At 39.3% G+C, this 25,615-nt stretch overlaps 1 protein-coding gene and 1 long non-coding RNA gene across 2 annotated transcripts in view; one reads left to right on the top strand and one right to left on the bottom strand.

Annotated features, from left to right (window-relative positions):
- C15H3orf70 (chromosome 15 C3orf70 homolog) overlaps positions 1-25,615 on the bottom strand; it is an 86,684-nt gene that overhangs the window by 7,953 nt on the left and 53,116 nt on the right. The window lies entirely within an intron of this gene.
- LOC131414895 (uncharacterized) lies at positions 16,028-17,314 on the top strand. Its single transcript, XR_009222259.1, has 2 exons — positions 16,028-16,102; positions 17,076-17,314. It is a non-coding gene; the product is annotated as an uncharacterized LOC131414895 (long non-coding RNA).

The following is a 25,615-nucleotide window of genomic DNA, read 5'->3' as shown; positions in this document are numbered from 1 at the left end:
TCCACTCTACTGTATTTAGAGAATAAAATGAACTAACACACTCTGCAATAACAAGGACTGAAACAAAGGGGTTTCTGGCCACTTAGCCAGGAAATTCAATAACCACTATACTCTGTTCTCTGAACAATCCTCCTAATCAAGGGTTTACTACGTTATTTAAAGAAATAAATGGATGGGAACTTTTAAAACTTAAATCTCTACAAGGAAAAAGTACTCAAAGAGAGTCAGGGCTTGGAGAACAGCAAAGTAGAGGGAGAGTAAAAGAAGGATCTAGAGATGATATGATCCAGCAATCCCACTTCTAGGTACATGCCCGAAAGCAGGGTCTTAAAGAGATATTTGTACACCCATGTTCATAGCAGCATTATTCACAACAGCCAAAAGGCAGAAGCAACCCAAGTGTCCATGACGGATGAATGGATAAACAAGATGCGGTATATACATACAATGGAATATTATTCAGCCTTAAAGAGTAAGGAAATCCATGCTACAACATGGTTGAACCTTGAGAACATTATGCTAAGTAAAATAAGCCAGTCAGAAAAAGACAAATACTGTAGGATTCCACTTATATGAGGTACCTAAAGTAGTCAAATTCATAGAGACAGAAAGCAGAATGGTAGTTGCCAAGGGCTAGGGGATAAGAAGGTATGGGGAGTTGTTGTTTAATGGATACAGAGTTTCAGTTTTGCAGGATGAAAAGAGTTCTGGAGAGGGATGGTGGTGATGACTGCACAACAATATGAATGTAGTTGATACACTGAACTGTACACTTAAAAATGGTTATGATGATAAATTTTATGTTATGTGTATTTTACCACAATTTTTAAAATTAAAAAAATTAATCAGTATAATTCACTATATTAACAGACTGAGGGGAAACTCTATATCCAGATCCAGAATATCCTCAATATTCAAGAATGTCCTCAACATATCCAGAATATATAAAGAATTCTTACAACTCAATAATAAGAAAGCAAAAAACCCAATTTTAAGAATGAGTGTGGCTATACAAGGGCAACATGAGGGATCCCTACAGTGATGGAAATGTTCTGTAACTTGACTATATCATTGTCAATACCTTGGTTATGATACTGTACTATTGTTTTGCAACTATAGCTGTCATTGGGGTAAGTGAGTAAAGGATATATAAGATCTCTCTGTATTTTTCTTAAAACTGCATATGATGGGGCCGGCCCCGTGGCTTAGCGGTCAAGTGCCCGCGCTCCGCTGCTGGAGGCCTGGGTTCGGATCCCAGGCGCGCACGGACGCACCGCTTCTCCGGCCATGCTGAGGTCGCGTCCCACATACAGCAACTAGAAGGATGTGCAGCTATGACATACAACTATCTACTGGGGCTTTGGGGGGAAAAATAAATAAAATTATAAAAAAAAAACTGCATATGAATCTATAATTTTTTTCAAAATAAAAATATAATTTAAAACAAAGAGGAAAAAACACCATAGAAGTGATGTTGCACCCTCTTCAGTGCATTACATAAGGAGGCACATGCTACTGCCATCTCCCATCACAGATGACGTTAACTGTGAACACTTGGTTAATGTGCTGTCTGGGTTTCTCCATGGTAAAGTTAGTATTTTTCTCTTTGAAATTATTAAATATTTTGTGAAGAGATAGATATGTGAGACTATGCAAATATCCTATTTCTCATCATACTCTCACCTAGAGTAATTTTAGCATACATAGGTGGATCTGGTCTGCAATAATCATTACTGCAGTGTTTGCCAGACAGTGTTTTTCTATTTCCATCATTCTTTCTATATTTATTAATTAGAATTATGTGTAAGCAAGAGCTGGTTCTTCTCCCTCATTTATTTATTTATTCAATTATTTACATTAAACATGGACTCACAGCTATTTATTTTATTCCACGGATTATAATCCGTTACTATCATTACCTATTTTGTTGCTCAAATTGTCCCAGACTTAGCTCTTGAGAGTTCCTTCAAGTTAGCACCTGTGTCCTTTCTACACGCCCATATCCCTTTTGGAAGACTTCCTTACTTTCCGGCACCGTAAGGCATTGCTAGCTTATCTTCTACTTCCCTGCTCCAGTCCAGGAATCAGCCATTTCTCCAAGGAGCCCTAGTTCCTTTTCTTAAGAACTTACACACATTCTTAAGCTTGTTCTCAAAATATTCCTGTGAAGTAGAATCTTAGTTTGCTAATGACTCATTCAATCAGTCACAAAACTCATCCACAGGAAAGTGAAGATTAACCTCATTACAGTGCTTAACGTCCATCTAAAAAATAATATAAAAAATAAAAATAAATTTCATAAACCCATTAATTTATCTGGAATCTTTCTCAAGGGAACTGAAATCACTTTCTCAATAATGAAACTGACTAATACAACCCTGACTCCTGACTAAAATCACAAAAACCAACTGTGATCAGTAAGTGAAAAAGAGATTTCATACATCTCCTTTCTTTTCAGGGAACCTGGTTCAATGTTCTCAGCTTTTTCTCAACTAAAGGACAATCAAAACCACTAAATAAGTAACTTCCACTATTCTCTTAAAGTCTTGGTTCATAATTTTTCTGACTGTTTTTCCCCTTTGGTGTTTAGCAGTAATATATAGTACATACTTTTTTTCATAATACCTCAATGAGACACTAAACAAGATTTATGATCTTATCCTGATTATTTGGTTAAAAAAAAAAAAAAAAAAGAAGAGTTCATTACTTTCTCAAGCTCATGCAACAAGACAGGAGGCAGTTCTAGGACCCAGGCCTGTGACAGCCTGTGTTCTTTCTTCACGAGGATACCCATCACTTCATTCATAAGGTTTAGACAACGCCTGTATTAGTTTACACTGTCATTCTCTGCCGTCAACTTCAGCTAATACTCCAATTTGTAGCACAGTGTGAACACATCGGGGATATATTTCCTTGAAGGAGCTTCTTTCTTTTGGTTGTAGAGCACAAAGGGAAAGGAAAAAAGCCCAAACAAATGTGGAAAATAATTTATGTGCCCTGTTAAGTTATTATTTTTTTTAGGATCAGTCATGCATTTTGATTCTTAAAAAAGATCCTTGGGGGGAAATGAGCTTTTTGCTTTTACAGATAGTTTTATGACTGTTAAATGTGTGTCCCCTTGACACACCAAGTACAGTGCTCTCAGGGAATGCAAAGTAATTTGAAAATTAGCTAAGCAAAATATAATTAGAAAGGTAAATCTGCTGAAAAAAACAATTGAATAGCCTAAGGGAAATTGCATCCACAGTTCAGTTCTTTGATTTTATATAGAGAATCACAATTATGTTTATTTTATTCCCAAGGGCATTCATTATATTGAAAGTGTTAAGTATTCTTATTCAGCTATTTCTGCAATGTGCATTATTTACTAAGTTGAGTAGTACATCACAAACTAAAATCAAAAGAATATAACATTTATTATAACCAATATTATTCGTGGCCTTACTCTCCACTCTGCCCCACAGTCAGTCAATACACCAATATTTTTGTACTTTGATCTATAAGAACATTAAAGGTTACATACTGCCCAAAATGTTGAAGTCCCCAATCAGAAATTCATGCAAGATCCTAGTTTCTTCATTTTTCAAGTTTTATAACCTTTTTTAGTGTGGTGGAACATATTAAGGTAAAGCAAAACCCTAGTGAGACAGAACATCAGAAGCACAGTTTGTTTACTCATTTAACACACATTTATCAAATATCTACCATGTTTGTAACACTAAATCAGATGTTATGAGGAAATAAAAAGAAGTACAATACACAGTCATGCTTCAAGGAGCTTCCAGTCAAACTGGGGGAAGAACATAAAAAATAAAGTAAAAATAAAACAAGAATTGAGTAAAACTGTAAGAATACACACAAGGGCATTCATCAAGAGCAGAACAGGATCCCAGGCTCCACTGAAGGATTTTACATGGCTATTAAAAGACACGGACCTGTGGAGTAGCAAGCAGAACTGCTCCAGGCCAGCTTCAGGGCAGAAATGTGTCAGTTTGGCATTTGGGGTTCAAAGAGTTGACCAAGAGAGCAAAGGAGGATAAAGTGCATGAGGAAAATGGAGGCCAGTGGGGGCTTAGAACGCAAGGCCAGAGAGTTCGTGTTTTGATAACAATGCTGAACCACTGAAGATTACTGAGGCATGCAATAACAATAAAAGAAGGATTTTAGAGAATTTAGTCGGGTAAACATGTGCAGATGGACTGGAAAGGGAAAAGAGGGGGGTTAAGAGGCGGCTATTATGGATTTTCAAGCACGATATGCTGATATTCAGTCACGTGGCTGGGTAGAGGAAGGAACACAAGAGACACTCCTGGGAAAGTGGCAGATCCCACCGGTTAAGGGCAAGGGCTGGGCAGTTAAATGCACCTGGATTTTAATCCTAACTCTGCTACTTATTAGCTGTTTGACCTTTATCAAATTGTTAATATTTCCATGCTTTCCATTTCCTCAGTGTAAAAGCAGTCAGTGATATCGCCCTTTTAGAGCATTAACTCGATGTCTGCACATGGTAAACACTCTATTGCTGGTGTTACTTACAGAAGGCAGGAGTTGCCTGGAGGTCTCCAAGCCACTCCAGAGGCTTTCCAGGGCTGAGCCCGTGATCCCCAGTCCTGAGTCTCAGGAATACCCTGAATGCACCCAGCTTCCTGATTCAGCTCAGCCTGTAAACTTCTCTGACCACAGTTCTCCTCCACCCTACCTTCATCACCTACCCCCAAAACCCTGCAATCTCCTTTCACATCTGCTTTCATTCCACTTTTCAAACTAATATTTACTGAGCCTCAATTATGTGCCAGGTACTGAGCTAGGGACACGGGGTTAAAACAGCAAGCAGACAGGCCACATCCCTGCCCTTATGGAGCTTACACTCCAGGAGAGGATATATATTTGAACAAATAATCACACAAAAAGATATATAATTACAAACCATACAGACCAACAGGCAAAAAGTGATAGGAAGAAAAAGCAAAATCAGTGATCAGAAATTATATGTGGGAGGTGTGATTTGGACGGGGGTGTGTGTGTCAGGAAAGACATCCCTGAAAACGTGGCGTTAGGTGGTGCATGTCACCTCAGGACTGAGTGGGAGTTAACCAGGGAAAGAAGAGGAAGAGCCAGAGCAGCTGGAGCATGATGGGCAAGAGGGAGAACGGGAAGAGATGAGAGTGGTGGACGCCAGACCACGCAGGGTCCACCAGGCAGGTGAAGGATTGGGGGGCTTATCCTACGCAGTAGAAAGACATCGCACAGTCTTGAGAGGAGAGTGACATGACCAGCTTTGCCTTTCTACTCACTTCCATTTCTGTCTGCTCCTCTCATGGTATGGGCACAGACAAAGCTAATCTAAAGCACTAAACAGACCTCAACAATCAAGCTACCACCTCTCTCCCAGGTTCACACTCAGATCTGGACTGAAGTCCAGTACATGAGAGAGGGAACGGAGGGGATGGAAGAAAGCACCACGGAGCAACCTGTACAGGTAGAAGCCCTTTACCCACAGACTTCTACAATCCACACTGCTCCAGGCCACATTTTTGACACCCTGAAGTATGGGCAGCTGGTACAGTGAGACCTGCCTTAAAAATAACATTTCTAAAACTACCATAAACCAGCAGTAGAGAGAGAAGCTGTTCACCGCACTTACAATTTACAGCAGCCAATCTGAAAAGAGATATAATGAGGGCCCTATAGTTTTTTAAACCATGTTTATGCCCACTTGAAGCCAAGCCTTCTGGTTTAAGGCATAGATATTAACAAACTCTTGTGTATTTTAACAAGTACCTACCAGTGAACAACTAGGAGGAAAGAGAAGAAGTGTAAAATGCATCCCTCTTACAATCCAGTGTGGGTCACACAAACACCCAAAAACACCACAAGAGGAAAGATAAGTATTAAGTTGTGGGGTAGAAACTACATAGAGTGTAGGAGCTCAGAGAAAAGTGAGGGCTGGAAGGGCTTCGAAAAGGCTCCACAGAAAACATGGAATGTAAACTGAAGAAGAGGCAGGATTTGGAGAAAAGAAAGTAAAGTGGCACGTCTTGTGGAAAAATCCAGAGGTGAAGGAAGTGAGGGACGTGACCAGCCTGACTGGAGCAGAGGGTTCTCCTGCGACGGAGACAAATCTCATCACCCAGGTAATCTGGAGAGAGAGCAACACCCTTCCCTTGCCTTGGGACTGGATACAATGAGAGCCACTCTGCTGAATAAACTGCACAATGGAACTCCTTGAACTTGCAGACACAGATTATTCCAGCTGGGAAAGAGCCCCTTCCAGGGCCAGAGAGTTCAGAAACATCCTGATAGGTAAGTCTGCCTAAAATAGGCCATAGTGAAAAAAAGGCAGAGAATGAGAACTCTCTCAGGCTTCCAGCTCCTCATAGGTGGTCAAATAAAGGTTTCATGGAGGAAATATGTCTACCTCTTTCCACTTCATCTGGAAAGTCCTACTTATCCACCGGGAGCTGTTCTGCAGAGCTGGTTTTAATACAGTAATTAGTAAGAAAAGGGATGGCTGAGGGAGTCTTTTCCCAAGGGTGGGTCACTGAGGCTGAGATGAAGCATGAAAACTGTTTAACCAGAAAGAAAAAGATGGCTGCTGACAGAGCACAAAGAGACTCGACCAACATGTATTAAGTGTCTGCACTTTGCAGTACAGGAAAACACTGAGAGAGAAGCTTGATGGAGGGAAGAGGAATAAATGGGAAAGTGGCTGATTATGGGTCCTTACAAGGTGAGAAAAGCTGCATGAGTACCACTCTTTTTTAATCTAAAGACAGATGATGATGATAATAATAATAGTCATTACCTTTGATTTCTTTATTACAAGCCTTGACCTTACGGGCATTTTATGTGACCATCTCAGGCTCCTGCCTTTCTCTGCAAAAATCAGTAGTGAATGGGATGAGTTACCAAACTGGGCAAAGATTTCTAAAACTGCAGTTAGAAAAAAATCCATTTTGAGGACAAAGAAACTCCCTGTGGAGTATGGGAGGCAGCAAAAGTGGAGACCTGGAACATGCTGACTTTAGTGCAGTGTTCTGCCATTCCACTAGCACATAGCTGTACAGTTCTACAGATCCCAAATAAGTTATTAGCAGCCATTAATTCAATAGACAGATATTCCCGACAGACTAAGGGAAACAGTATAAGACATCTGTCACATTTATTTATTGATCTGGGGATGAAAAGTTCAGAAATTCACAAGAAAAAAGATGCTAACCAGTCAACCTGATCTAAGAAAAATAAGATCTTGAAGCATCTGAAGCATCTGTCCTTAGCGCAGGGGCTCAGTAGGGACTCAGTAGATGTTTACTGAATTTTTAAAAAATGTATCTTTGTTAAGGGTTATTTTTGTAGAGAACATGTCTGCACATTATTCAAGAACCTCGTTTTCAAATTTATACTAACCAATATGGCATTCTGGAACTTTGATTTTTTTTATTAATCAGTCGTAACAATAATGAAACATTCTAAGTATCAATGAGATGTAATTTAACATCAAATTATTAACATTTATATATAAGAATTTCTATTTCCCAAGATAATGAAATAATGACTCAATTGTAGTAATTACCTCTCACTTCTCTTGGACCTGGGGTTAGGCCAGCCAATTTCAAAATCAGTGCCACTGGGGAAATCCAAAGAGCTAAGGGTAAGAAGTAACAAATTTCATAGTGACAGCTAAATGGCATCTCTAGTTAGCTACCCATTGAACTACTCCTGAATGGGGACAGGGAGGCTCACATGATGGTGCCAAAACTCAACCAGGAGCTCTGATCTTGGACTACTCTTCGTCACAACAGTTGGGTTGTAAAATATATGGAGGGAGTCACTTCAGTTAACACTCTACAGTAAAGAGGAAAAAAGGGGTCCAGATAACGACGAGACTATAAAGGTGCTAGTTATCAATTTATTGCCTCTCAACTGCAAATTTTTCCTTTAACACACGTTCTGCCACAACTGACAGAATTCCTTTAAGCGTGGTTCCTTTACAGTGAGCATGATGCTAAGCTTTCTCAGTCGAGGGCACTGGAGGGACACTGCAGGAGGAAGGGGCTCTCCTGCTGTTTGCTGCACAGGTGAGGGCTGAGGGGGTGAGGAAATCTACTGGAGCTCTGGCTCAGACATGCACCCAGAACATGCGGTACCCTGACAAGCGGGCAGTCTTGGCCTGGCCTGGTGAAAACCTTCCAGTGGCCACCTCCACATGGAAACCAGCATCCTGAGGCCTTCTGCCTACATCATGCCCTCCTGCCAACCCAAGCTTCCGCCCCCTGTACACGCCCACACCATCAACTGCTGATTGTTCGTGCCTCACCTGCACTCCAAAGGGCTGCTTCTCGCTTGTCAAGTAATTGCACACCAGTACAGCCTGGGTAAAGCAGCAAACTTCGCTGCTATCCTGTGGGCTGAACGACACTTTCTCCAACAAGGTCTGAACCCCAGCCTTGGAGAGGGACCTCCTTGCACCTTTGTCCTTGCTGGGTATTCTCCCTCAGCCCTAGGGAACCACAGAGAGCTTCCTTGTATCTTACAGTCCTTATCTCTCAGCGTTTACTCATTCTTTATACTTGACTTTCTCTCTGTTTAATCTACTGTGTAGTTTCCACCCCGACTGGACTCAAACTGATTCAGTGACCGAGGTCAAGATGTGGAAGTTTCCTGTAGGTGGTACTTTCCTGATTTGTCTACTGAGAAAACATAAGCATTATATTGAAGAATTAAGTAGTTTATATATTTGGAACCTATACTAATAGATATTAAATGTTATGTGTTAAAATACTAATAATTCTTTAGATGTTTAAAACTGGACAAACTGATAAAAAATTAAGTTAATATTATTAGAGCAGAATTTTAGAAGAATGCATTCTAAACCTAATTTTTAAAAGAACACTGTCTTTGCTACTTGAATATTTCTATATCAATAATTAATGTCAAAAATAACTAGAAAAACAAAGAGAGCTTACTGAATACCCTTGAGTATTCGCCTCCAAAGGAACGACATATAAAACTATTGAACTAAAAGTGCTTTCCATAAAAAAACAAGTAGCAAAAAAACTTCTGAACCCGCCTTCATAATAGACCGACATATGTTAACCGAAAAAATTCAGTGGGTAGGTTGGGAGTAACATTCAGTAGCTTTATGAATGAGAGCAGAGCATCGTGGCTGGCAAAGTATAGTACAGCTCTTTTCCCTGGAGCCTGGAATACAACTGCCTTTGAAGAGAAAAATGGAGAGGCATAAGGAGGAAGTACTCCTACCTATAAAACATGTGGAACATAAAAGGCAGAATCAACCATTCGAGAAAAGAAACTCTGATTACATGTGAAGTTCTAGACAAAACGGAGCAGCATGTAAAATAAACCAAAGACATTCAGCACTAGGATGGGCACTGGGGGAGCTTTCTAGCCATTTGCCCACAATGTGTGAGTGGTAATTTATGACCACAGCAGATGCTGTATGGTTTCAGTCTACTGATACATCAATGAGATTTGATAATGTAATAATGCAGATTTTCAAGGCCAAATAAGACTTCTATGGATTTGATGAGATTTTGAAAATATAAAGGAAAAACCGTACCATCAGCACAAGTATAAGCCCTGCAGAGAAAGAAAGCCACAGGCCTTCAGGGGACAGGCTGTGGCTAACAAACACTTCCACGGACACCAGCCTCACAACAAGGCTGAAGCACGGCCAGGTGCAGTTGTTCTGAGTGCCTGGGCTAATGCAAGCAAATAAAATCATCCTGGGAATTGTCTAACCATGCAGATGGCTGACTCAGAGAGATCCACAGCTGTTCTCAAAAGAGGTATATCAATTGTGGAATTTTTTTTTTAAATTTTTTGTTTATTGCAGTAACATTGGTTTATAACATTGTATAAATTTCAGGTGTACATCATTATATTTCTATGTCTGCACAGATTACATCATGTTCACCACCAAAATACTAATTACAACCCATCACCACACATGTGCCGAATTATCCCTTTCCCCCTCCTCCCTCCCCCCTTCCCCTCTGGTAACCACCATCCAATCTCTGTCTCTATGTGTTTGTTTATTGTTGTTATTATCTACTACTTAATGAAGGAAATCATACGGTATTTGACCTTCTCCCTCTGACTTATTTCACTTTGCATAATACCCTCAATGTCCATCCATGTTGTCACAAATGCCTGGATTTCATCGTTTCTTATGGCTGAGTAGTATTCCATTGTGTGTATATACCACATCTTCTTTATCCTTTCGTCCCTTGATGGGCACTTAGGTTGCTTCCAAGTCTTGGCTATTGTGAATAACGCTGCAATGAACACAGGGGTGCATGTATCTTGATGCATTGGTGTTTTCAAGTTCTTTGGATAAATACCCAGCAGTGGAATAGCTGGATCATATGGTAGTGCTATCCTTAATTTTTTGAGGAATCTCCATACTGTTTTCTGTAGTGGCTGCACCAGTTTGCACTCCCACCAGCAGTGTATGAGAGTTCCTTCTCTCCACATCCTCTCCAACACTTGTTGTTTCCTGTCTTGTTAATTATAGCCATTCTGACGAGCGTGAGGTGATATCTCATTGTAGTTTTGATTTGCATTTCCCTGATAGTTAATGATTTTGAACATCTTTTCATGTGTCTGTTGGCTATCTGTATATCTTCTTTGGAGAAATGTCTGTTCAGGTCTTTTACCCATTTTTTAATTGGGTTGGTAGTTTTTTTGTTGTTGAGATGCATGAGTTCTTTATATATTTTGGAGATTAAGCCCTTATCAGATGTATGGTTTGCAAATATCTTCTCCCAATTGTTAGGTTGTCTTTTCGTTTTGTTGATGGTTTCCTTTGCTGTGCAGAAGCTTTTTAGTTTGATGTAGTCCCATTTGTTTATTTTTTCTATTGTTTCTCTTGCCCGGTCAGACATGGTGCTTGAAAATATGTTGCTAAGACCGATGTCAAAGAGCATACTGCCTATGTTTTCTTCTAGAAGTTTCATAGTTTCAGGTCTTACATTCAAGTCTTTAATCCATTTGGAGTTAATTTTTGTGTATGGTGTAAGGTAAGGATCTACTTTCATTTTTTTGCATGTGGCTATCCAGTTTTCCCAACACCATTTGTTGAAGAGACTTTCTTTTCTCCATTGTATGTTCTTGGCTCCTTTGTCGAAGATTAGCTGTCCATAGATGTGTGGGTTTATTTCTGGGCTTTCGATTCTATTCCATTGATCTGTGTGTCTGTTTTTGTGCCAGTACCATGCTGTTTTGGTTACTATAGCTTTGTAGTATATTTTGAAATCAGGGACTGTGATACCTCCAGCTTTGTTCTTTTTTCTCAGGATTCCTTTAGCTATTCGGGGTCTTTTGTTGTTCCATATAAATTTTAGGAGTCATTGTTCTATTTCTGTGAAAAATGTTGTTGGAACTTTGATAGGGATTGCATTGAATCTATAGATGGCTTTAGGAAGTATGGACATCTTAACTATGTTAATTCTTCCAATCCAAGAGCACGGAATATCTTTCCATTTCTTTGTGGCTTCTTCAATTTCTTTCAGCAATGCAACTGATTTTTGTATGTTGATTTTGTATCCTGCAACTTTACCATATTCGTTTATTACTTCTAAAAGTTTTCTGGTGGATTCTTTACGGTTTTCTATATATAAAATCATGTCATCTGCAAATAGTGACAGTTTCACTTCTTCCTTTCCAATTTGGATCCCTTTTATTTTTTTCTCTTGCCTGACTGCTCTGGCTAGGACTTCCAGTACTATATCAAATAGGAGTGGTGGGCCGGCCCTGTGGCTTAGCGGTTAAGTGTGCGCCCTCTGATGCTGGCGGCCCGGGTTCGGATCCCGGGCGTGCACCGCTTCTCCGGCCATGCTGGGGCCGCGTCCCACATGCAGCAACTAGAAGGATGTGCAGCTATGACATAAAACTATCTACTGGGGCTTTGGGGGGGAAAAAAATAAATAAATAAAATCTTTAAAAAAAAAAAAAATAGGAGTGGTGACAGTGGGCATCCTTGTCTGGTTCCTGTTCTTAGAGGGATAGCTTTCAGTTTTTCACCATTGAGGATGATATTAGCTGTGGGTTTCTCATATATGGTCTTTATTATGTTGAGGTACTTTCCTTCTATACCCATTCTATTCAGAGTTTTTATCATAAATGGGTGCTGTATCTTGTCAAATGCTTTCTCTGCATCTATTGAGATGATCATGTGATTTTTATTCTTCATTTTATTAATGTGGTGTATCACGTGGATTGATTTGCGAATGTTAAACCATCCCTGCGTACCTGGAATAAATCCCACTTGATCATGGTGTATGATCTTTTTAACGTATTGTTGTATGCGATTTGCTAGTATTTTGTTGAGGATTTTTGCATCGATATTCATCAGTGATATTGGCCTGTAATTTTCTTTTTTTGTGTTGTCCTTGTCTGGTTTTGGTATCAGGGTAATGTCAGCTTCATAGAATGAGTTAGGGAGCTTCCCCCTCTCCTCAATTTTTTGGAAGAGTTTGAGAAGAATAGGTATTAAGTCTTCTTTGAATGTTTGGTAGAATTCACCAGGGAAGCCGTCTGGTCCTGGACTTTTATTTTTGGAGAGGTTTTTGATTACTGTTTTGATCTCCTTACTGGTGATTGGTCTATTCAAATTCTCTACTTCTTCTTGATCCAGTTTTGGAAGGTTGTATGGTTCTAAGAATTTACCCATTTCTTCCAGATTGTCGAATTGGTTGGCATATAGCTTTTCATAGTGTTCTCTTATAATCTTTTGTATTTCTGAGGTGTCTGTTGTAATTTCTCCTCTTTCATTTCTGATTTTACTTATTTGTGCCTTCTCTCTTTTTTTCTTGGTGAGTCTAGCTAAAGGTTTGTCAATTTTGTTGATCTTTTCAAAGAACCAGCTCTTGGTTTTATTAATTTTTTCTATTGATTTTTTGGTCTCTATTTCATTTATTTCTGCTCTGATTTTTATTATTTCCCTTCTACTGATTTTGGGCTTTGTTTGTTGTTCTTTTTCCAGTTCCTTTAGGTGCAGGGTTAGATTGTTTATTTGAGATTTTTCTTGGTTATTGAGATAGGCCTGTATTGCTATAAACTTCCCTCTTAGAACTGCTTTTGCTGTATCCCATAAATTCTGGCATGTCGTATTTTCATTTTCATTTGTCTCCAGGTATTTTTTGATTTCTTCTTTGATTTCTTCATTGACCCAGTCATTGTTCAGTAGCATTTTGTTTAATCTCCACGTATTTGTGGCTTTTCTGATTTTCTTCCTATAGTTGATTTCTAGTTTCATACCGGTGTGGTCAGAAAAGATGCTTGGTATTATTTCAATCTTCTTAAATTTATGGAGACTTGTTGTGTGGCCTGATATGTGATCAATCCTGGAGAATGTTCCACGTGCATTTGAAAAGAATGTGTATTCTTCGGTTTTTGGATGGAATGCTCTGTATATATCTACTAGGTCCATCTGTTCTAGTGTATCATTTAAGGCCAATGTTTCCTTATTGATCTTCCGTTTGGATGATCTATCCGTTGGTGTAAGTGGAGTGTTAAAATCCCCTACTATTATTGTGTTACTGTCTATTTCTGTTTTTATGTCTGTTAATAATTGCTTTATATATTTAGGTGCACCTACATTGGGTGCGTAGATATTTACAAGTGTTATATCCTCTTGTTGGATTGTTCCCTTGATCATTATGTAATGCCCTTCTTTGTCTTTTTACGGTATTTGTTTTAAAGTCTATTTTGTCTGATATGAATACTGCTACCTCAGCTTTGTTTTCATTGCCATTTGCATGGAGTATCTTTTTCCATTCCTTCACTTTCAGTTTGTGAGTGTCTTTAGGTCTGAAATGTGTCTCTTGTATGCAGCATATATATGGGTCTTGTTTTTTATTCCAATCACCCACCCTATGCCTTTTAATTGGAGCATTTAGTCCATTGATGTTTAAAGTAGCTATTGATAAGTATGTACTTACTGCCATTTTTTAACTTTTTTTTCTGTGTTTTAGTAGTTCTTCTCTGTTCCTTTCTTCTTCTATACAGAATTGATGGTCTCTTTAGTTTGACCTCTGTCTGAAAGCTCTACTCTTTAACTCCCCTCCTCCCTCCTTTTATGTTTTTGATATCATATCTAACCTCTTTTTTGTGCATTTGTATCCATTACCTTCTTATCATGGAAATAGATAATTTTTCCTATTTGTGGTCTTCTCTTTTCCCCTTAAATCAATCCCTTTAACATTTCTTGTAGCACTGGTTTCTTGGTGACAAACTCCTTTAATTTTTGCTTGTCTGGGAAATTTCTGATCTCTCCTTCCATTTTGAATGATAACCTTGCTGGTTAGAGTATTCTTGGCTGTAAGTTTTTTCTTTTTAGCACTTTAAATATATCATGCCATTCTCTTCTAGCCTGTAAGGTTTCTGCTGAGAAGTCAGCTGATAGTCTTATGGGGTTTCCTTTGTATGTAACTTGACTTTCTCTTGTGTCTTTTAGAATTCTCTCTTTAATTCTGGACATTTTGATTATGATGTGTCTTGGTGTGGGCCTCTTTGGGTTTATCTTGTTTGGGGCTCTCTGTGCTTCCTGTACCTGGATGTCTGTTTCCTTCCTTAGGTTAGGGAAGTTTTCATCTATTATTTCTTGAAATAGATTCTCTGCCCCTTTGTCTCGCTCTTCTCCTTCCAGGACACCTATAACACGGATGTTAGTGCCCTTGATGTTGTCCCAGAGGTCCCTTAGACTGTCCTCACTCTTTTTCTTTTCTCTTTTACCTGTTCAGCTTCGGTAATTTCTTCTAGTCTTTCGTCCAGCTCACAGATCCGTTCTTCTGTATCTTCTACTCTGCTTTTGAGTCCCTCTAGTGAATTTTTCATTTTCAGTATTGTATTCTTCATTTCTGATTGGTTCTTTTTTATATCTTCCATTTCTTTGTTGACATTCTCACTGAGTTCATCTATTCTTCTCCCCATATCAGTGAGCATCCTTAACACTCTTTGTTTGAACTCTCTATCAGGTAGGTTGCTCATTTCTGTTTCACTTAGTTCCTTTTCTGGGGTTTTGTTCTGTTCCTTTACTTGTAATGTATTCCTTTGCCTCCTCATTTTGCCTCTTTCGCTGTGCTTGTGTCTACATATTAGGTAGGTGAGCTACGTCTCCTGCTCTTGGATAGGTGACCTTATGTAAGTGATGGCTTAGGAGGCCTGCAGTGTGCTTCCCTCTGTTCTCAATGTTCCAGGGGTGACCCCTATGTGGGCTACATGTGTCCTTCTGTAGTGGCCTGTTTGCTCTCCCTGTAGGCGCCCAGGGAGGCCGAGTTTTGCTCCTGGCCAGCTGTTGTAATGCTCAGCTGCTTGTAGTTGTTGTGGGCCCTTCAGTCTCTTTATCAGGTATGGGGAGCCCCAGCACAGTTCACTGCAAGTTCTAATACCACATTTGTGTTACAGTATTTCTTTTAAGTGAGTAGGCCCCCAGTGTGGCAGGTTGTTAGGCTCAGGGGCTTACAATTGCTATAAGCCTCCAGCCTTGAGGTCTCTTGTCAGCTCTCTGAGGATTACAGCTGGGTGGGGCTGGCCTCAGGCACGGGAGCACCCAATTGTTTCAGGCTTTGGAAGGTGGGGCAAACGCCCTATGTGGGTCTTTGAGAAGCACAAGTCTTCTGCAGCTAACAAGCCCTGCCGCCCACAGGTCCACACACACAGTCAACACAGTCCTGCCCCATGTACGCACGACGACCTCCTGAAGCGGACCCAGTCTCTCCACGGCGGGAGCCCCACACACTCCACCACCACCCCACACTCTCCACCTGCTCCTTGTGCACGCCCTGCCCCGCTCAAGTCAGCTCACTTGCCAGGCTGCAGAGAATCCAGTCACCAATCTATGCAGGCCCACAAGTTGCCTGAGGGCTTGTTGTTGGGTGGGGCCAGTCTCTAGGGTGGGCTGGCTGCCCTGGCTGAGCTGGATTAAATCGGTGCTCTAGGGGGTGGGGCAGACCTGCGCTAGCAGGCCTCAGGGAGAACTCCAACGGCGTCTGTGTCAGGCCACAACAATGGCTGCCGCCAATGTCCCAGTCCCTGGAGAGGTCTCTCTTCTCACCGAGATGCACTCAGGGCCTATCAGGTGAGTCTTTTCACCAAAGCACTGTGCACCTTTCCTTCTGGTGATTTTAGGTTGCTTTCTGAAATAGGTGAGTTTGTGCGTGGGCCCTTTAAGAGCCGGTTTTAATTTCTTTGTGAACCAGCTTTTCTGGGGGTACTCCCCAGTGTTTTAGTAGCAGGCAAAGTCAGATATTATGCTACTCCTCTCGATTGTGCTGGGTCCACAAAATGCCCACAGCAGGGGCGCTCCCGGCTCAGGGCCCCGCTCCTCCAGGGAGGGCTGCGTACCTGTGGGCTGCTCCTGGGCGGCCATGACACTGGCGGCTTGTGAAGGTGGCATTTTTCCTCTCCAGAAGGGAGTTTCTGCCTCTTCTACCTCAGTTAGGATTGTCCATTGTTGCAGGAGTTCCTCTTATCCAGTTTTCAGTTCTGTCTCAGGGGTAATTTTTCCACGAGTAGTTGTAAATTGGCTGTGTCCGCGGGAGGAGGTGAGTTCAGAGTCTGCCTATGCCGCCATCTTGACTTCTTCCGTGGAATTTTTTTTTAAATGTTGCTAATAAACAACCAAACAGGATTTCTGTGAATCCTCTGCAAAGACCATGAACCTAAAATGTCAGGTGATATGATCTTGATGGTTTCAAACAAAGAGATTAATGAGGCTTTTATTGCTTCTTTCTGGAATATGAGCAGGCCACATTCTAATCAAAACAAATATCTCCTAGAGTTCATCAATAAATGCTAATAATTCAGAAAATCTATAGTTTTCCCATAAAACCTCAAAGGATTACAAAATGTGATAAAGGAAGAAAGCATTTTCCTTTACAGTAAACATTTTTATGAACCCACAGAGAAAAAAGATATATTCACATATTGTACTGTACTAATTTCAAAACTATGCATTACTGCTTGGTGGATGTGATAGTTAATTTTATGTGTCCATTTGGAGGGTGTTTTTGAATGAAACTAACATTTAAATCTGTGAATTTTGGGTAAAGCAGATTGTCCTCCATAATGTGGATAGGCCTCACCCAACCAGTTGAAGGCCCGAATAGAACAAAAAGACCAGCCTTCCCAAGCAAGAGGGAATTCGCCAGTAGACTCTCTTTGGACTTCATCTGCACCAATGGTTCTCTTGGGTCTCCAGCCTACCAGCCCACACTGCAGATTTTGGACTCACCAGCCTCCATAACTGTGTGAGCCAATTCCTTATAATAAATCTCTTCCTATATGTACACACATCGTCTTGGTTCTGTTTCTCTGGAAAACTTTGACTAATACAGTGGAACTCATTTTACCTGCAATGGTGATAATATATTGCCATGGCAATATAACCAAATATGTCCAACTTTAACTTCCACTAATGGGGAAAATGTACCCAATTCTTTAGTCCAGTGCCCTTTTTCCTTGATGATACCACCCTAAAGGGGATCTTCTACTTCATCTTCAACTGTTGTCAGGACAGCTGGGAGAAGCAGCACTGAGACGTCCCCATTTTCCTTCTTTTAAAGGCAAACATGCATGAGTATTATATATTTTAAATTGATTAAATTATATCACTAGATCTGTCCAATTCCCCTATAATGAAATGATGGAATTCACATACATCAATGGGTTCTTTTCTTCAGATATTTCCATCAGGTTTTCTAATAAATATTGTCAGCATGATTATTTTCCCCGTTTGCTTTAGTTACCAATACTTCAGATTCTTAAATATTTTAAAATATTGATTTTCTTCTGACATTATTCTTTATGCAATTTCATTCTGGTTGTGACAGTAAATAAGGCCAAACTGCATTCTGAGCCTTATGTTCCAATTCAATGTTATAAAATCAAATGAAAATTATGTTAACTACCTCAAATATTTTGAGGTATTTCATTTATTTTCAATTATTTCCTTTAGGTATTTTAAGTTTTGATACTGGGGCTCATAATATTCTGGTCCAAATTTTGCATCCCTTTTCTAGTTACACAATGCCTATATAACCCAGGATCATCATGAGAAAATGGCTGTCATTTCTATCTTGGATCATAGTCCAGAAATAACAACTGCAATGCAGTGCGGTAAGTGCTGTAACAGGATGATGTATAGAGTTCAGAGGAGGAGCAGAGAAACAGAGAGGAATCAACTGCAGGAGGGCAGGAGACACTTGTAAGACGTGGTACCTGAGCTGAGTGTGGTGGCTCGAGGCTTGGTGGGGTCAGGCATTTCCAAGGAGACAGTATGGTGTGTAAAGGTACAGGGGTGCAGAAGAGCAAAGGTTTTCAGGGAATTAAAGCACTTTCGTAGGGCTGGAGTAAGTGGGTGTGAGAAGGGAAAGAGCTCAAAGAGATGAGCAGGGGCCAGCCCACAAAAGGTTTTGTGGCCATGCTATGGAGATTGGATATAGAGATTTCATCCAGAAGACAATGGGAAATCACTGAAGGATCTCAAGTGAAGAAGAAAGAGGTCAGAGCATATCTGTGCTCTAGAAAGACCACTCTGTCAACAGTATGGAAGAAAGACTAAAGGGTCAGGAAGACAGGAAGACAACTTAGGTTGCAGGACAGAAATGAATAAGAGCCTGAACTAAGGCAGTGGCAAAGGAGTAGGTTAGAAAGGAATCAGTTCTGTAAGACTTGATAACGTGGTATGTAAAGTAAGGGAGAACGAAGGGCCAAAGGTGATCCCCAGGTTTCTGGTTTGAGCAAAAAGACAGCAACAAAGAAAACCCAACAAACAAAATATAAGAAACAATGGTTTTTAAGACACAGGACATCAGAAGACAAAAAACAATTACCCCTGAGAGACAGAAAACAAAAGAGATAAGCCTTACAAGTTTCCAAACTTACTGACTTGAGACAATCTCCTGGCCACAGCACAAGAAGGGGAAACTAGGAAAAGCCTCAAAAAAATACTCTCTGAGATGTGAAGACAAAGCTGAAAGTCCAGGGAGACTAAGAAAGCCAGAGCACCATGGAGTAGAGAGATGCACAGAGAGCATAATCAGAGACCTGCAGAGGGCCCCCTGAGTACTCAACAGCACACGGATGAGGACACTACCTAAGGCCAGAAAAAGACTGAAAAGGATTAGAGGGAAGAGAGCCCACCACTCACACAGAGCTGTTCCCACCAGGTAGATTAGAAAAACTCATCATTCACGGGGTGTTGAGGACAGTACTCAGGAAGGTCTTGCCTAGTACTGGAGAAAAATTAGCCCTGGAAGGAGCACTGCTCCTGAGCCACTTAAAAAATCATAAAAGCAAACCCTGAAACATTAATTGTTTCCAACTAATTTAATTACATCCCAGAACTAAGCTCAAGAACGTTTATAGGAATACAAAAATATCCATCAACCAACAAGGTAAAATTCACAATGCCGGCAACTAATCAAAGATTACCAGACGTATCAAATAAGGAGGAAAATACAACCTATAATGCAGAAAATATCAATCGAAATCCACCCAGAACTGACACAGATGTTAAAATTAGCAGAGACACTAAGACAATTATTATAACTGTATTCAATATGTTCAACAGGTTAAGTAGATGCTGAGACAACTGAGGACCCAAATGTAAAAGAAGGAAGTTAGACCCCTACCACACAACATGTATGAAAATTAACTCAAAATGTATCACAGACCTAAATGTTAGAGGTAAAACTATAAAACTCTTAGAAGAAAACATAGGATTAAATCTCTGTGACCCTGAGTTAGGCAATGTTTTGTCAGATATGACATCAAAAGCACAAGCAACAATAGAAAAACTAAACTGAATTTCATCAAAAACTTTTGTACTTCAAGAAAGTGAAAAGACAACTCACAAAATAGGAGAAAATATTTGAAAATCATATATCTGATAAGGGACTTGTATCCAGAGTATATAAAGAGTTCTTACAACACAACAAAAAGACAAAAATTTAACTTAAAAACAAGCAAAGAATTTGAATAGACATTTCTCCAAAGAAGAAATACGAACAGCCAATAAGCATGTGAAAAGGTGCTCAACATCATTAGCCATCAGGGAAATGCAAATCAAAACCACAATGAGCTACCACTTCACAACCACTAGGATGCTACAATCAAAAAGCTAGTCGATTGGGGCCGGCCCGGTGGCGCAAGCGGTTAAGTGCGCGCGCTCCGCTGCGGCGGCCCGGGGTTCGCTGGTTCGGATCCCGGGCGCGCACCGACCCACTGCTTGGTAAGCCATGCTGTGGCGGCGTCCCATATAAAGTGGAGGAAGATGGGCACCGATGTTAGCCCAGGGCCGTCTTCCTCAGCAAAAAAGGAGGAGGATTGGCGGATGTTAGCTCAGGGCTGATCTCCTCACAAAAAAAAAAAAAAAAAAAAAAAAAAAAAAAAAAGCTAGTCGATAATAAGCATTGGCAAGAACAAGGGGAATTGGAACCCTGATACATTGCTGGTGTGAAAGTAAAGTCGAGCAGCTGCTTTGGAAAACAATTTTTCAGTTTCTCAAAAAGTTAAATATAGAGTTACCACATGACATAGCAATTCCATTCCTAGATATATAACCAAGAGAATGGAAAAGATATGTCTACACAAAAATTTGTGCACAAACATACATAGCAACATTATTCATAACAGCCAAAAAGTAGAAACAACCCAAATGTCCATCAGCTGATGAATGGATAAACAAAATGCAGTATATTCACACAGTGGAATATTATTTAGTCATAAAAAGGAATAAAGTATTGATACATGCTACAACATGGATAAACCTTAAAAACATTATGGTAAGGGGACGGCCCGGTGGCATAGTGGTTAAGTTTGCACACTCCACTATGGCGGCCTGGGGTTCACAGGTCTGGATCCTAGGTGCGGACCTATGCACTGCTTATCAAGCCATGCTGTGGCAGGCATCCCACATATAAAATGGAGGAAGATGGGTACAGATGTTAGCTCAGGGCCAATCTTCCTCAGCAAAAAGAGGAGGATTGGCAACAGAGATTAGCTCAGGGCTGATCTTCCTCACAAAAAAACAAAAAATTATGCTAAGAAAGCAGACACAAAAGACCACACATTGAATGATTCCATCTATATGAAGTGTGCAGAGTAGGCATATCTATAGAGGCAGAGAATAGATTACTGGTTGCCCAGGGCTGGAGAGATGTCAGAGGTGTGGGGAGGGGAGTGCAAGGGGAGTGACTGACAAGGGGGTACAGGGTTTCTTTTGGGGTGATGAAAATATCCTGGAATTAGATAGTGGTGGTGGTTGTACAACCTTGTGAATATAACAAAAACCACTGTACACTTAAAGGAGTGAATTTCATGGTAGGAAAATTATATTTCAATTTTTCAAAAAAGCAGAATTAAAAAGAACACAGAAAAAACGTAGGCCCATCCATAACCCAGAGCTCCTCAAACTATCTGTGGTAAGAGAACACTTGGTGGTGGTTGTTATTAGTTTTCATTTCCAATCTGTTATAGATACTTCTGTAAAATCCAATAGAAATGAATACTAGAATGTAAAATGGAAAAAGACATACAAAATACAAGCCTACATTTTTTACAACTGGTTTCAATAAACATGAAATTATTTTTAAAAAAATTAGTAATAAAGGGAAATAGATTTTTTAAAGTAGCCAGAGTAGAAAGACATACAATCTGCCCTCTGTATTCGTGGGTTCCACTTCCATGGATTTAACCAATCGCAGATCATGTACTATGTTTACAATCCACAGGTGGTTGAAGCCACAGATGCAGAACATGCAGATACAGAGGAGGGCCAACTAAGGGACTTGAGCATCCTCAGATTTTGGTATCTGCGGCTCAGGGGGCGGGGGGATCCTGGAACCAATCCTCTGTGAATATCAAGGGACGACTATACAGAGGAACAAAGATAGGAATGACAGCAGATTTCCTGTCAAAAAAAAAATGCAAGCAATAAACCAGTGGAACATTATTTTAGGTACTAGCAACCTAGAATTTACACCCAGAGAAAACATCTTTCAAAAGTGAAGGCTAAATAAAGGTATTTTCAGACACACAAAAGCTGAAAGAATTCACTACCAGCAGATCCATGCTACCAAAAAAAAAAAAAAAAAAAAAAATTAAAGGAAGTCTTTCAGGCAGAAGGAAAATGATACCAGATAAAAATCTGGATCTGCACAAGGGAATGAAGAACATTGGAAACAGAAACTATATGTATAAATATAGAGAATTTTTTTCTTACTATTTAAACCGTATTAAAAGATAAATGACTATTTGAACAAAAAGAAATCAATGTATTATGGAATTCATAACACATGTGACAGTAGTATGCATGAAAACAAGAGCACAAAGGCCAGGAAGGGAGAAACGGAAGTATACTATCACAAGGTTCTTATACTATCTATTCTGTGATATATCACTTGAAGATAGGCTATGATAAGTTTAATACTTTAAACCCTAAAACAACCACTAAAATAACAAAGAATCATGGCTAATTGGCCAACAAAGAAAATGAAATGGAATCACAAAATTTCTCAATTAATTCAAAAGGAGGCATAAAAAGAGGAAAGGAGGAGCAAAAAACAGAAAATAAAAATAGCAAGACGACACTCTGAAACCTAAGTCTATCAATTGTCACATTAAATGTAAATGGTTTAAATACCAGATTAAAAGACAGAAACTATTAAACTGGATTGAAAGACCTAATACTATGCTGTCTAAAAATATGCATTTCAAATCAACACAAATAGGTTAAAAGTAAAAGGATATAATTAATACTAAACAAAAGAAAGCTAGAATAGCTATATGAATATCAGACAAAATAGATTACAAAACAGAAAATATTACCTGGGATTTTAAAAGGTCATTTCACAATGATAACAAGGTCAATTAAGTACAAGGACATAACAATTTTAAATGTTTATGCTCCCAATAACAGAGTTTCAAAATATTTGAAGCAAAAACTGATAGAACTACAAAGAGAAATGGACAAATCAACAATTATAATCAGAGATTTCCATAGCTGTCTCTCAATAAGTGAAAGAACAAGCAGAAGGAAAATCAGCAAGGATAGTGTAGAATTAAACTACACGGTCCACCAACATGACTTCATTGACCTTTATAGAACACTCTACCCAACAACAGCAGAATACAGAGTCTTCTCAAGTGTACATGAAACATTTACCAAGACAGACTATATTCTGGGCCATAAATCCAGTCTCAATAAAATTTAAATTTAAAAGGATTCAAGTCACACAAAGCATGTTCTTAGATCATGACGGAATTAAATTAGACCTGCACACTGGAAAGTACAAAGTATTGCTGAGAAAAATTAAGGAATATCTAAATAAATGGAAAGATATACCTTGTTCATGGGTTAGAAAACTCACTATTGATAAGATGTCAATTCCTCCCAAATTGAGGTATAAATTCAAGACAATCCCAATAAAAATCTCAGCAACTGACAAGTGATTCTACAAGTCATATGAAAATGTACAAGACCTCAGAATAGCCGAAACAACAAAACTGGAGAGTTAACACGACCTAATTTCCAGACTTACCTTAAAGCTACAGTAATCACGACAGTGCTGTCAACAGCCATACCACCCTGAATGCGTCTGATCTCGTCTAATCAAGACGGTGCTACTGGCATCAAGATAGACAAAGAGATCAATGGAACAGAATTGAGAGTCCAGAAACAGATTCATACTGATTTTTGACATAGATGGAAAGGCAATTCAGTGAAGAAACACTAGTCTTTTCAACAAATGGTACTGGAACAATTGGATATTCAAAAAAAAATGCGATCCATAGTCGACACCCCATACAAAAATCAATTTAAAAATGGATCATAAATATAAATGTAAAACTTAAAACTATAAAATTTCTACCAGAAAACATAGGAGAAAATCTTTATGACATTGGGTTATGGAAAGCTCTTAGATGACTTCCAAAGCATGATCCAAAAGAACAAATTGATAAATTGAACTTCATCAAAATTAAAAACTGCTGTTCTTCAAAAATACTATTAGGAGAATGAAAAGACAAGCCACAAGTTGGGGGAAAATATCTGCAAATCACATATCTGATAAAGGACTAGTACCCACAATATATAAAGAACTTTCAAAACTCTAAGAAAACAAACAAGCCAATTAAAAAAATGGGAAAAAGATTTAAATATACACTTCATCAAAAAAGATATAGACAGCAAATAAGAACATGAAAACATGCTCAACATCATTAGTCATTATAAAAATGCAAATTAAAAGCACAATGAGATATCACTACCTGTTAGAACGGCTCAAACTTAAAAGACTAACCATACCAAGTGCTAGCAAGGATGTGGAGAAACTAGAACTCTCACACACTGCTTGAGAGAATGTAAAATGGTACAACTACTTTGGAAAATAGTTTGATATTCTCTTTACTTAAACATACAACTACCATATGATCAGATATTCTACTCCTAAGTACTTACCCCAGAGAAATGAAAACACATATCCATACAAAGACTTGTACACGAATGCCCATTGCAGCTGTATTTGCAACCACCACAAACTGGCAATAACACGTATATCCATCAACAGGTGAACAGATAAACAAACCGTGGTATTCTCATACAAAGTAACACTACTCAACAATAAAAAGGAATGACTACTGATACATGCAAAACATGGACAAATCTCAAAGTAATTATGCTGAGAGAAAGAAGCCAGGCAAAAAAAGTGCATACTGTGTGATTCAAGTTACATAAAACTCTTAGAACAGCCATCAGCTAAGCTTTTTCTATAAAGGCTCAGATAACAAATATCTTAGGTCTTGCAAGCCATAAAGTTTCTGTTGCAAATACTCAACTCTGCCATTGTAACACAAAAGCAGCCATACATAATATATAAATGATTGGGTATTATGTTCTACTAAAACTTTTTTTACAAAAAAGGCAGCAGGCCCGATTTAGTCCATGGGCCATAGTTTGCCAACTCCTGCTCTAGAAAATTTAAACTAATCTATAGTGCAGAAAGCAGACTGGTGGTGGCAGCTGGGGGTGGAGAAGACAAGGGATGGCACAGGGAGAGATGGAAAGCATGGACTGCAAAGAGACATAAAACTTTTGGGAGTGATGGATACATTCACTATCTCAATTGTGGTGCTAGTGGTGTACACATCAGGGGTGAACACATACATCAACACTTATCAAATTGTACTTTTTAAATATGTGCGGTTTATTGTCTGACGCATATATTCAATAAAGCTGTTAGAAAAAGAATTACAAGAGGAGTGGGTTTTGGAAGGCAGGTAGATGATGTGTACATCTTATACATGTTGAACTTGAAGTATCTGTGGGATATTCACCTGCAGACATCTAATATGCAGTTGGCACACGTACCTACAACACAGGAGAGCAAACTGAAGGAGATACAGAACTTGAGGAGTCCATAAGGTATTTGAGGTCATGAATACGAACGTTATCATCACTAACAGTGTATGTTGAGAACAGTAATTCTCAGTTGGAGGGGGAGAGGAGCAGGACCTATGTGGGGACATATAAGAACCTTGAGGGAGAAGTACATGCAGTTTTAAATAGCATGTTAACATCAAAATGTAAGTT

Source organism: Diceros bicornis, chromosome 15 (assembly GCF_020826845.1).
Source record: "Diceros bicornis minor isolate mBicDic1 chromosome 15, mDicBic1.mat.cur, whole genome shotgun sequence".
Classification (NCBI taxonomy): domain Eukaryota; kingdom Metazoa; phylum Chordata; class Mammalia; order Perissodactyla; family Rhinocerotidae; genus Diceros; species Diceros bicornis.
This window is presented reverse-complemented; position numbering and strand designations above follow the sequence as displayed.